We start from the raw sequence: 12,329 nt of genomic DNA on the forward strand, positions 1-12,329 counted from the left end.
TCCGAGTTAAACGTTTTGAGAACTGGTTATCACGTTTTCTTAATCTCGGCTCGAAAACTGGCATATTAATCTAGAAGGGACACACCGGAATCTGTTTTGCAGGCCTGACTCCTGGCCAGTAATCATGTGTTTTCATAGCTTCAGCCGCAGATGTTTCGATGAAGCTGGAAAGTGTCTGAAAGCTGTCTGAATGCAGTTTGCCTGGCTTTATCCTGAGGGTGACATCTGAAGGAGCCTTAAGGCTGTTTGACAAACCTATCCAGGCTTTAGCCTCTCTAAACTCCATGGATGGCAATAATTTGAAGTTCATCGCCAATTCTGGGCTTTACACCTTGTCGTTACACTCCTTTTTAGATTTTGTGATGTTATTTATCACATTGACAGGGGTGAGCTAGTACCTGAGCACTGAAGTGAATTTGGCCTGTTACTCTTTGAAAAGCAAGGACGTCCATTTGTTTATAATGGAGTGCATTCCTCAGCGTGTTCCTTTAATTACTCCAAGTTTAAAGGCCTGCTATAACCTCATTGTGCCAAGAGTGCAAGGTGGCAAAGGGGACAACCTGCATTGCTTCTGGTCCTGTGTCAAAACTGAATTCTGGTTGTTTAGTATCCTTAAATCAGAGGACCCTTACATTGCAGAAGGAGGCCATTCAGCCCATCAAGTCTGCACTGAACACAAACTCACCCAGACCCTATTCCCCTAACCCCTCAAATTTACCGTGCTAATCCCCCTAACACTAGGATTAATTTAGCATGGACAATCAACCTCACCCGCACACTTTTGGACTGTGAGAGAAACCGGAGTATCCGGAGGAAACCCACGCAGACATGAGGAAAGTGTGTAGACTCCACACAGACTGTGACCCAAGGCTGGAATTGAACCTAAGTCCTTGTGCTGTGAGATACCAGTGCGCACAACTGTGCCACCGTGCAACTGTTTTATTTTTGTTTTATTCCAATTTAATCCAATCAAGTCCAATTCAGAGTCTCAACAAGTTGAGACATTCCCGATCCAAGCTGACAAGACTGGGCTGTCACCTCCTGTCTTGGGCTTGATCTATATGATCCAAGCTGATTGGAGTAGGCATTGCACCTCCTCCAAGGCTTGATCTCATTTGCATCTTAGCTAAAAGACTGAGATGCCGCTTTTAAAAATTGCTTTGAATGAAGCTGAAATGTAACCTAATAACTTCAACCAAGCACAGCATGTCGATACGACACTTGATCTTAGCCAAAAGGCCAAGAAGCTCTTGAGAGTGTTGGGGAGCACATTGGATAGGTTGGATGGCACTAGGGCTATGCGATATTTATTTTTTTTTCTTCTTATAATCCTCACATTTATAATGGTGGTATATACTATGTGCTATGCTTTATTCATGTCATAGCCAATATGAATCACGCCACTGCAGGGAGTTGGGTGGATGGTTTGATGTAGGGATTATGGGTATGGCCCAATGAGTCCTCACAGTTGGTGAGGAAGTCCCCCTTAGAATTATTGGTGTTACTTCATTGGCTTCTGTATTTTTGTTATTTTGGTAGAAATATTTGAGGGTATTTGAGAAGCAACCACATTGCTGTGGCTCTAGAGTCACACGTAGGCCAGACCACATAAGGATGGCAGATTTCCTTCCATGAAAGACATTTCTGAACTAGATAGGTTTTTACGACAATCGACAAAATTTCACAGTCATCATCAGACATTTAATTTCAGATTTTCGTTGAATTCAAATTTCACCAAATGCTAAGGTGGGATTTGAACCTGGGACTCTGGATCTTTTCCTGGGTCACAGAATAATGAGTCTAGTGACAATACCACTGCACTACTGCATCTGCAGCACTTACGCATGAGTCACAATGGGTAAGCATTAGCAGATCACAGAAGGCATTACGGCTGAATACGATGGTGTTTTCACCTGATGCCCACATGAACTGTATTTTTACTCTAATCATGATGGATTGCTATGCAAGGGGAAAAAAGATTTTTCCCATTTCTTGGCAAATAGTCAGCAGCAGGCTCCTAGTGGAGGTAAAACATTTGCCAGATGTAGATTAAAGCTTCCTCTATTCCATCCTGTCACTGTACCTTAATCCCAGACTCAAAAAGAACTTGTTATTGCATCAGTGTAAATTTTTCCATTTTCCACACCAGTTCTCTTTATGGCCTCTGTGAGCGAGTTTGTCAAATTAGTGCCAATTTATGGCTAGTTTTCCGCTATGAACCTGAGCCCTCTAAGAACTATGTGATACAGTCCCAAACTAATTTCCAGTGGGTCTCTTGCAGGCACATGGAAAATAAACTTAGCCATATCAATCTGAGCTGCATTTAACTTTAACCTTCGTTGGTGCGTGCACACATGAATCTCCTACCCAAGTTTGGATGCCAAAACATTTGGATTTTCAGGAGAACGTTAGCTAGAAGAAATTGTCACGACTCAGGCAAAGATATAATTAAAGTTCATTTTGGATTCATGGAGAACAAACAGCAGTAAGATAGGAATTACTACCAATAATACTCGACAAACATGTCATTTTTAAGAAACTCTTCTCTCTGTTATTTTAATGGAAGGTTTAACCACTCAGCTTTAAATGGATTTGTGTTTCCATTAAATGCAGAGGGAGAAATTTGATAAGATCAGAACAAACATTTATATGCTAATATTATTAAAAGTAATGTTATGCGGTTACAAATTTCTGAACTCAACAGACTTTAGCTCATTTTCACAGAAATGTCATTGGAATTATAGAAGGGCGCTTGTTAAAACTGTCCACCTTGCAGATCCCACAGGCAATGATTTTTGACCTGCTCTTCTAAATAGGCAAGTGAAACACTTGCGCCAAAATTGGGAGAACGGAATAGCCAAGCAGCTGGCTGACATAGTCAAACTCACTAAATCATATCGTGTAGACAACGTCCCAGACGTTTCCATCAACACACAAGCAGAAAATTCTGGAAAATCTCAGCAGGTCTGACAGCATCTGTGGAGAGAGAATGGAGTCAATGTTTCAAGTCTGGATGATCCTTCATCAGAGCTCCAGTCACTATTGTCCCATACCTGGATATGTCCTGCCCTACCAACAGGACAGAGCTGCTAGATGTGGTAAATAACTGGGAGGGAGTTGCTCTGGGAAACCAAAACATTGACTTCAGACCCAATGCAGTTTACTAGCATCAGGTCAAACATGGGCAAAGAAACCTGATTGCCACCTACCATCACCCCTCATCTTCCATGTTGAAGGTGACTTGGAGGAAGCACCAAGGGTGAGAAGGGCCAGAATGTGAGGCACTTCAATATCCATCATCAAGAGTGGCTCAGTAGTACCACTACAGACTGAGCTGGCTGGTTCCAAAAGGATATACCTGCTTAACTGGGTTCTGTGGCAGGTGGTGAGAGAAACAACAAGAGGGAAAAGCCTCATTCTCATCCATCCACCTGTTGCAGATACATCTGTACATTACAGTATTGATACAAGTGGCCACCACATAGTCCTTGTGGAATCAAAGACCCATCTTCATTGTGAGATACCCTCCATCATGGTGTGTGGCACTACCACAGTGCTAAGTGGGATAGATTTCAAACAGATCTAGCAACTCAATGTGCCGTGATGGGACATCAGTAGCAGCACATGAGAAATATAATGGCCTGCCATATCCCCTACTCTATCATTACCATCTAACAGGAAGAGGAGGCTCCATAAATCCCCCATCCTCAATGCACATTAATGCATTCGCAACAATCTTCAGCCAAAAGTGCTGAGTGGATGATCCATCACCTGAGGCGCTCAGATGCTCGTCATCAGCCAATTCGATTCACTCCATTTGATACAAAGACATCGCTGAAGGCACTGGATGCTGCAAAGATTATAGGCCTGGACAATATTCTAATAGTACAGAAAACTGCTGTGGATTTGGAGTCACATGTAGGCCAGACCAGTTAAGAGTGGCAGATTTCATTCCCTTAGGGACATTAGTGAACCAGATGTGTTTTTACGACAATTGGTAATGGTTTCATGGTCATCATTAGAGTTTTAATTCCAGATTTTTATTGAATTCAAATTTCACCATCTGCCATGCTGGGATTTGAACCTGGGTCTGCAGATCATTACCCATGGAGGGGGATGGGGGGCTGGATTTTTCAGCTGCGCTCGCCCCAAGACCAGAAAATCCTCCCCGAGGTCAGCAGATTTTTGTGTCCTGTGGCAGGCAGGACGGGAAAATTCTACCCTAGGTCTTTGGATTACTGAAGTTAAAGTTCATTTATTAGTCACAGGTGAGGCTTACATTAACACAGCAATGAACACAGCTCCTCCCCTCAAAGGGGAAAATGACCTATAGTCATCTGGGAATATGGTGACGTTACCTTAATATATGCATGTTAAAAAACACTACAGTCATTAATTAAAACATTCATTCAACCCATTCACGTAGAAGTTATTTTAAAGTTTAGAAGGAAATGGCACTGACTCAAATAATGTCAGCCCTTGTAGTTTATGGGAGATTAAATGCTACAGTTCAACAACCATATTATTGGTCATTTTGTTCTCATTTAACTAAGCCTATTGCAAGCCAAAGAATTACCCAATCCAGAAATGAATACAGTGCTGATACCTTTTACATTCGGTCCTATCTTCTAACAGGAAGGAACATTTCAAACTGACAATGCTAATTAGACATATCATTCTAGATACAAAGTCCAGGCGATGATTTCCACATGAAGGGTATCTAAAAGGATTGCCGAATCCGATAGCACTAACTGAGTCCCATTAAGCCCCTGCGTTATCTTGAATATAGTCCTTGGGCTTTTCTCCGAATCCACCTTGATTTGTACACCATGCGCTGATTTACAATTTTCACGGTAACACAGACGGAAACAAATCTTGAAACACCCGTGAGAATCCTGGAATTCTTTATAATAACCAAATTTAACTCCGTCCGTCAACATAAATCAATGGCCCTTAATTATAAACAGACAGAACTGTGGAAGGTGATCCTTGAAACATTGGTTAAATTTCTCATGAAATTTTAATGTTATTTACTTAACCAATGAAGAAAAAATTATCCCTGCCTTATAGTATTCAATGACCTGTTCCATGAAGGAGCACAGTTAGATCTGAGATCCAAACATGAATTCCCCAGATCCTAAGGAGAGCAGAATGGGCCCAACGGGAGCCAAGAGTCTAGCTAAGACCCATAAAATCAGATTTATGCTACCTTCAAAATAAATGTTCTCCATAACTTGTATTTTCTTTACAAATAGCGAATATTACAAAGTAGCTAGCCTTCCTTTATTTCAAAATCTCTTTTTCAGTAAGAATAATATTCTCATTATTACTTTATCATACAATTAGTGAGATTTTTTTGACAAATTACCGCAAAATTTGCAATTTAAAAGAATCATTGGATGTGGACGTTGCTGACAGGACCAGCATTTTATTGCCCATTCCTAAGTGCCCTGCTGGGCCAATACAGCGAGGGCATTTAAGAGTCAACCACATTGCTATCAATTTGGAGTAACACATTGGCCAGATTACATACATTTTCATAGAATCCTACTGTGCAGGAGGCCATGTGGTCCATTGAATCTGCACTAACTCTGACAGAACATCTTACCCAGGCCCTAAACCCCATAACCCCTTGCATTTACCCTGTGTTAAAGACAATTTTTAAAGAACAACCTATAGCGTGGCAAATCCATACAATATTACTTTATTTTGTGCTTATAATGGCCATTGACATTGAAGAGATGGATTTTCTCCATGTTGTCCTGTTAGAGATGCAAGGACTGATTAAGGACAGTCAGCATGGCTTTGTGAATGAAAAATCATGTCTCACAAATTTAAATTAGTTTTTTGAAGGGGTAACCAAGAAAGTAGATGAGGGCAGTGCAGTTGATGTTGTCTACATGGACTTTAGCAAGACCTTTGACAAAGAACCGCATGGTAGGTTGTTGCATAAAGTTAAATCTCACGCGATCCAGGGTGAGGTATGTAAATTGATACAAAATTGGCTTCTTGACAGTTGTACAGAGTTGTTTTTCAAACTGGAGACCTGTGACTAGCAGTGTGCCTCAGGGATCAGTGCTGGGCCCACTGTTATTTGTCAGTTATATTAATGATTTGGATGAGAATATAGGGGGCACGGTTAATAAGTTTGCAGATGACACCAAGTTTGGTGGCATGGTGGACAGTGAAAAAAGTTATCTTCAAATGCAATGGGATCTTGATCTATTGGGCCAGTGGGCTGACGAATGGCAGATGGAGTTTAATTTAGACAAATGCAAGGTGATGCATTTTGGTAGATTGAACCAGGGCAGGACTTACTCAGTTAATGGTAGGGCACTGGGGAGAGTTACAGAACAAAGAGATCTCGGGGTATATGTTCATAGCTCCTTGAAAGTGGAGTCACAGGTAGACAGAGTGGTGAAGAAGGCATTCAGCATGCTTGATCTCATCGGTCAGAACACTGAATACAGGAGTTGGGACATCTTGCTAAAGTTGTACAAGACATTGGTAAGGCCACACTTGGAATACTGTGTGCAATTCTGGTCACCCTATTATAGAAAGGATATTATTAAACTAAAAAGAGTGCAAAAAAGATTTACTAAGATGCTGTTGTGACTTGATGGATTGAGTTATAAGGAGAGGCTGAATACACTGGGACATTTACCTCTGAAGTGTAGGAGGCTGAGGGGTGACCTTATAGAAGTCTATAAAATAATGAGGGGCATAGACAAGTAGATAGTCAATATCTTTTCCCAAAGGTAGGGGAGTCTAAAACTAGAGGGCATAGGTTTAAGGTGCGAGAAGAGATACAAAAGTGTCTGGAGGGGCAATTTTTTCACACTGAGGGTGGTGAGTGTCTGGAACAAGCTGCCAGAGGTAGTATTAGAGCTGGGTACAATTTTATCTTTTAAAAAAACATTTGGATAGATACATTGGTACGATCAGTATAGATGAATATGGGCCAAATGCGGGCAATTGTGATTAGTTTAGGGCAGCATGGACAAGCTGGGCCAAAAGGCCTGCTTCCATGCTGTAAACTTCTATGACTCTTTTATACAGATGATATGAGTATATTAAAGTCTGTACAGATCTATTCAAATCAGCTGTCTTTTATACAGATCATACGAGTATATTCAAATCTGTACAGATCCTATCACACCAACCTTCTTTTATACAGATCTAATCAGACAAGTATATTCAATTCCGTACAGATCTAATTACATTCCTCAATACAATGGATTTCCTACCTTGTTTACCCAATAGGTCTTTACCAGAATACAATTACACCCATAATTAAATTACTTATGTGGTTGTAGCTTTTTTTTCTCCAGAGCATTCCATTCAGTGTAAGCCTTCATTTTATTTTGGTCTTAAACCCCTGCCAAGCATATTTTTTGAGTTAGCCCTTTATTTATGTTCTACTTTCTCACCCGCTAATTGCACTAACCAATTTAGCATGGCTAATCAACCTAACCCGCACACCTTTGAAATGTAGAAGGAAACCAGAGCACCTGGAGGAAACCCACACAGACATGAAGAGAATGTGCTGACTCCATACAGACAGTCACCCTCTCCGGGAATCAGACCCAGGTCCCTGGCACTATGAAGCAGCAGTGCTAACCACTGTGCCACCGTGCTATCCTTGGGTAAGCATGGCAGATTCCCTCCCATAAAGTACTGAACCAAATTGACTTTTACAACAATAATTTGTCATCGATTGACTTTTAATTCCAGATCTTAATGGATTTGAATTTCGCTAGCTGTCATGGTGAGATTTGAACGTGGATCACGCTGGCCTCTGAATTACAAGTTAGCTATCCCACTGTCTTCCTTTATCTGTGATACTTCCTGCTAGTTCCCCGGGTTGAGCCACACTTTTTCCTTTGTATGTCTTGCCCTATTGTGCAATTTCCAATTTTATATTGAATTCAGTAACAAGTAAGGTAACAATTACAAAGTGGATTCCCAATAAAAGTACTGAACTGATTACAAATCTGTCCACCTGTATGGTTTAGGCCTAACTGGACAGCCCAACACATCTGTCTTTTTATTCATTCAAGGCATGTGGGTGTTGGTGGCTAGGTCAACATTTATTGCCTATCCCTAACTGCCTTGGAGAATGTGGTGGGGTGAGCTGCCTCCTTGAAACGCTGCAGTCCATATGGTATAGGTGCAGCCACAGTGCTGTTATGGAGGGTGTTCCAGGGTTTTGTACCAGCAACAGTGAAGGAACGACGATATATTTCTAGGTCAGGATGGTGCGTGGTGTGTGGGGACTTCCAGTTGGTGGTGTTCCCATGTGCCTTCTGCCCTTGTCCTTCTAGATAGTAATGACAGGATATTCTGTGCACATTAGGAACTGGTGCTGAGCAATTCGCTCTAGTGTTACTAGGCTGGCTCTGTTTACTCTTGCATCTGTGGCTCAACTGGCCTTTCCTGTAGCACATGAAGCATCAGCCTCCTTGAACCTGTAAATCTCTGGGGTGTGATTTTCCTCCACACTCTGTAACCATCTTAGGCTGATTCATTCTCCTGAATCTTCTAACTCTACTGTATTCTATAGCTGTTTCTCAGTTTAAACTGGAGTCTTCACTTTTGGCTCCATTGCTGCCTGCAGCTTCCCATGCTAAGTGGTGAAATACGCCATTCTGCGCACTCTGAAATTCCTGGGTTCCCTTCTTGGTGCTCTACATCACTCGTGCTATTTCTAGCACTGTCTTCATCTGTACAGCCTCATCTCCACAGACCAATTGATCGCTCAGCTTGTCATTTAGTGTTGTTCTGAATGCACAATACTCCACAATTTGCCTAAGTTTTGCTATGTAGTTTGCAATGATCTCCCTTGGGCTTCTCCCCATGGAATTGAATTTAAATCATTGTAATATCATGGTGGGCTTTGGTGGTAGAGATCTTTTAACAAATACATGACTTCTGCAAATGACCTTGTATCGGACACATTTGGAAATATTAGGCTATGGATCAACTTAAAGGTTTGCGTCCCACATGCATTTAATAATATCACTTTCTTCTTTCTCTCCTCCATTCCATTTGCTCTGAAGAAATATTCTAATCATTCAACATACTGGACCCACTTTTCAGTGGCATCAAAGAGATGTAGTCTGCCAAACACAGCTCTGTTCTACTTTACAAAGAATAAAGAACAATACAGCACAGGAACAGTTCTGTTAGCCCACTTAGCCTGCATTGATCACATTGTCCTATCTAGACCAACCACCAGTATCCCTCTATTCCCCCGCCTGTTCATGTGTCTATCCAGATAAGTCTTAAATGTTGTTAATGTGTCTGCCTCAATCACCTCACTTGGCAGTGCATTCCAAGCCCCCACCACCTCTGTGTAAAAATCTTCCCCTGCACATCTCTACTGAACATTTACCCCTTGCCTTGAACTTGTAATTGTCATTTCTGCCCTGGGAAAAAGCATCCAAATGTTCACTTTATCTATGTCCCCACAATTTTATAAGCTTCTATCAGGTCATCCCTAGGCCTCTGTCTTTCCAGGGAGAACAATCCCAGTTTATTCAATCTCTCCTCATAGCTAATAGTCTCTGTAACAGGCAACATCCTGGTAAATCTTTCCTGCCCTCTTTCCAAAGACTCCACATCCTTGTGGTAATGTGGCAACCAGAATTGGATACAGTATCCCAAATGTGGCTGAACCAACGGTTTATGTAACTGTAACATAATTTGCCAAATTTTATACTCAATGCCCTGTCTGATGAAGGCAAGCATGTCATATGCTTTCTTCACCACCTTTTCCGCTTGTGCTGCCACTGTTAAGGATCCGTGGACCTCTGTGTGTCTATGCCCCTGATGGTTCTGCCATTTATTTTATAGCTCCCACCTGAATTGGATCAAAATGCATCACCTTACATTTGTCTGGATTAAGTCCCAGCTGCCATTTCCCTGCCCAATTTTCCAGCCTATCCATATCCTGCTGTATTCTCTGACAGTCTTCATCACTATCTGCAACTCCAGGAATCTTAGTATCATCCGCAAACTTGCTAATCAGACCTGCTACGTTTTCTTTCAAGTCATTTATATATATTACAAATGGCAGAGGTCCCAGCATTGATCCCTGTGGAACACCACTAGTTACAGACCTCCATTCAGAAAAACACCCTTCCACCACTACCCTCTGTCTTCTATGGCCAGGCCAGTTCTGAATTAATGTAGCTAGTTCACTCTTGATCCTCTGAGATATAACTTTTTGCACCAGCCTGCCATGAGGGACCTTGTCAAATGTTTTACTCAAGTCCATGTAGACAACATCCGCAGCCCTTCCCTCAATCATTTATAGCACCTCCTCAAAAAAATCAGTCAAATTAGTGAGACATGATCTCCCTCATACAAAACCATGCTGTCTATCATTAATAAGACCACTCAGCTCCAAATGTGTGTAGATCCTATCCCTAAGAATCTTCTCCAACAATTTCACTGACAATAAGCTCACTGGCTTATAATTACCCGGGTTATCCTTGTTATCTTTCTGAAATAATGGGACAACATTGGCTGTTCTTCAATTCTCTGGGACCTCACCTGTGTCCAACGAGGAAACAAAGATTTCTGTAGAGGCCCAGCAATTTCGTCTCGTGTCCCTCAGTAATCTAGGATAGGTACCATCTGGCCCCGGGAATTTGTCTACCTTAATGCTTTTTAATACATCTAACACTTCCTCCCTCGTAATGATGACTTGCTCTAGAGGGTTTACGTAACCCTGCCTGACACCATCAATCAATGTGTCCCTCTCCTTTGTGAATACTGATGGAAAGTACTCATTAAGGATCTTACCCACTTCCTTTGGTTCTACATAAAATGCCCTTCTTTGTCCTTGAGTGGGCCAACTCTTTCTCCAGCTATTCTCCTGTTCCTAATATATGTACAAAATGCCTTGGGATTCTCCTTGATCCTGCCTGCCAAGGACATTTCGTGACCTTTTTTTGCCCTCCTAACTCCCTGTTTGACTTTGACTTTGACTGGGTTAGATTCTGTGCTGATAATCTTATAATCACAGTTGCTGTTTTACCTCGTCTCCAAATATAGTAACTTGGCTCCATCAGTTAAGGCCAAATTATAGATGGTTATTAATGAACAACTACTTACAGGGCGGTGCAGATCCAATGCCTCCAGATGTGCCTCTAGGATCTAACTGCTGGGACAAACTCAGACCAATTGGAGTGAAGTCCCAACCTGGTTTTGGATTGGTCAGCCAAGTCATGAGACCCTTTCAGGCTATTGTGCCTTAAAGGGGCCAAGCACCACTGTTGGACTCCCTCTTGTAGGTACTGAAATGTACGCTCACCCATCACAGGGGCTGATGTCCATTTATCTACTTCAATCTTAAGCGGCTTCCTACTTATCCGAGCATTACAGTAATGACTTGCCTGTTTTTAGACTAGACAGAGTGAATACCAGAATTACTAATGCCACATTCCTGCACATTGGGTACTTGTAACATCTTATTTGATCAATATTTCAGCACCCTTAACTTAGCTCTGTGCTGCTTTATCAAATATCCTCTTTTGCGACAACAAAAACACTCAGCTTCCTTGGACCGACATGATTTAGGAGTGTGGTTACCTCCATATCAGAATATTTGACTTTAAGCATTATTGTCTGATTGCCTTTGCCGTACCTTTTTGATTTGTTAGTGGCTGAAATTGTTTCCTGCTTCGCGGTTGCTTTGGCAATTTTGGCACCTGCCCTAACTGGTGAACGGTGCCATGTTTTGCACCTTGCAGTTGGTGTGCACCTTTTTCAGCATTTTCCATGGCCAGCGCTATCTCTATTGATAGATCAAACTTTCTGTTAACCTCTACAAGTAATCTGCATTGAATAGCATTGTTGTCCACACCACAGACTAACCTATTCCATCACCAAATGCACTTCACTAGTGAACAACAAAGAATTTATTTACAAGGATGTCACAATCATAAAACCCTACAGTGCAGAAAGAGGCCCTTCGGCCCATCAAGTCTGTACCAAACACAATCCCACCCAGGCCCTAACCCCATATCCCAACACATTATACTGACTAATCCCTCTACCTATACATCCCTGGACACTAAGGGGCAATTTCTTAGCATGGCCAATCAGCTTAGCCCCAAGATCTTTGAACTGTGGGAGGAAACCCACGCAGACACAAGGAGAACATGCAAACTCCACACAGACAGTGACCCGAGCCAGGAATCGAACCCAGGACCCATGAAGCAGCAGTGCTAACCACCGTGCTACCGTGGGAAACCTCACCCGGCGCGGACACAATAGCATCAGCATGTCCACAGCTAGTTCCCAAATGCCTCCGCCTAAGA

The 12,329-nt window shown here is 42.0% G+C and overlaps 1 non-coding gene across 1 annotated transcript; it reads right to left on the reverse strand.

The window, feature by feature from the left end:
• Positions 1–1,061: 1,061 nt before the first annotated feature.
• On the reverse strand, positions 1,062–1,251 carry LOC145344587 (U2 spliceosomal RNA). The gene has a single exon (XR_013886896.1). It is a non-coding gene; the product is annotated as a U2 spliceosomal RNA (small nuclear RNA).
• Between the last annotated feature and the right edge of the window lie 11,078 nt (positions 1,252–12,329).

This window comes from Carcharhinus amblyrhynchos, chromosome 6, assembly GCF_965287045.1.
Source record: "Carcharhinus amblyrhynchos chromosome 6, sCarAmb.v2.hapA, whole genome shotgun sequence".
In the NCBI taxonomy this organism is placed as follows: Eukaryota; Metazoa; Chordata; class Chondrichthyes; order Carcharhiniformes; family Carcharhinidae; genus Carcharhinus; species Carcharhinus amblyrhynchos.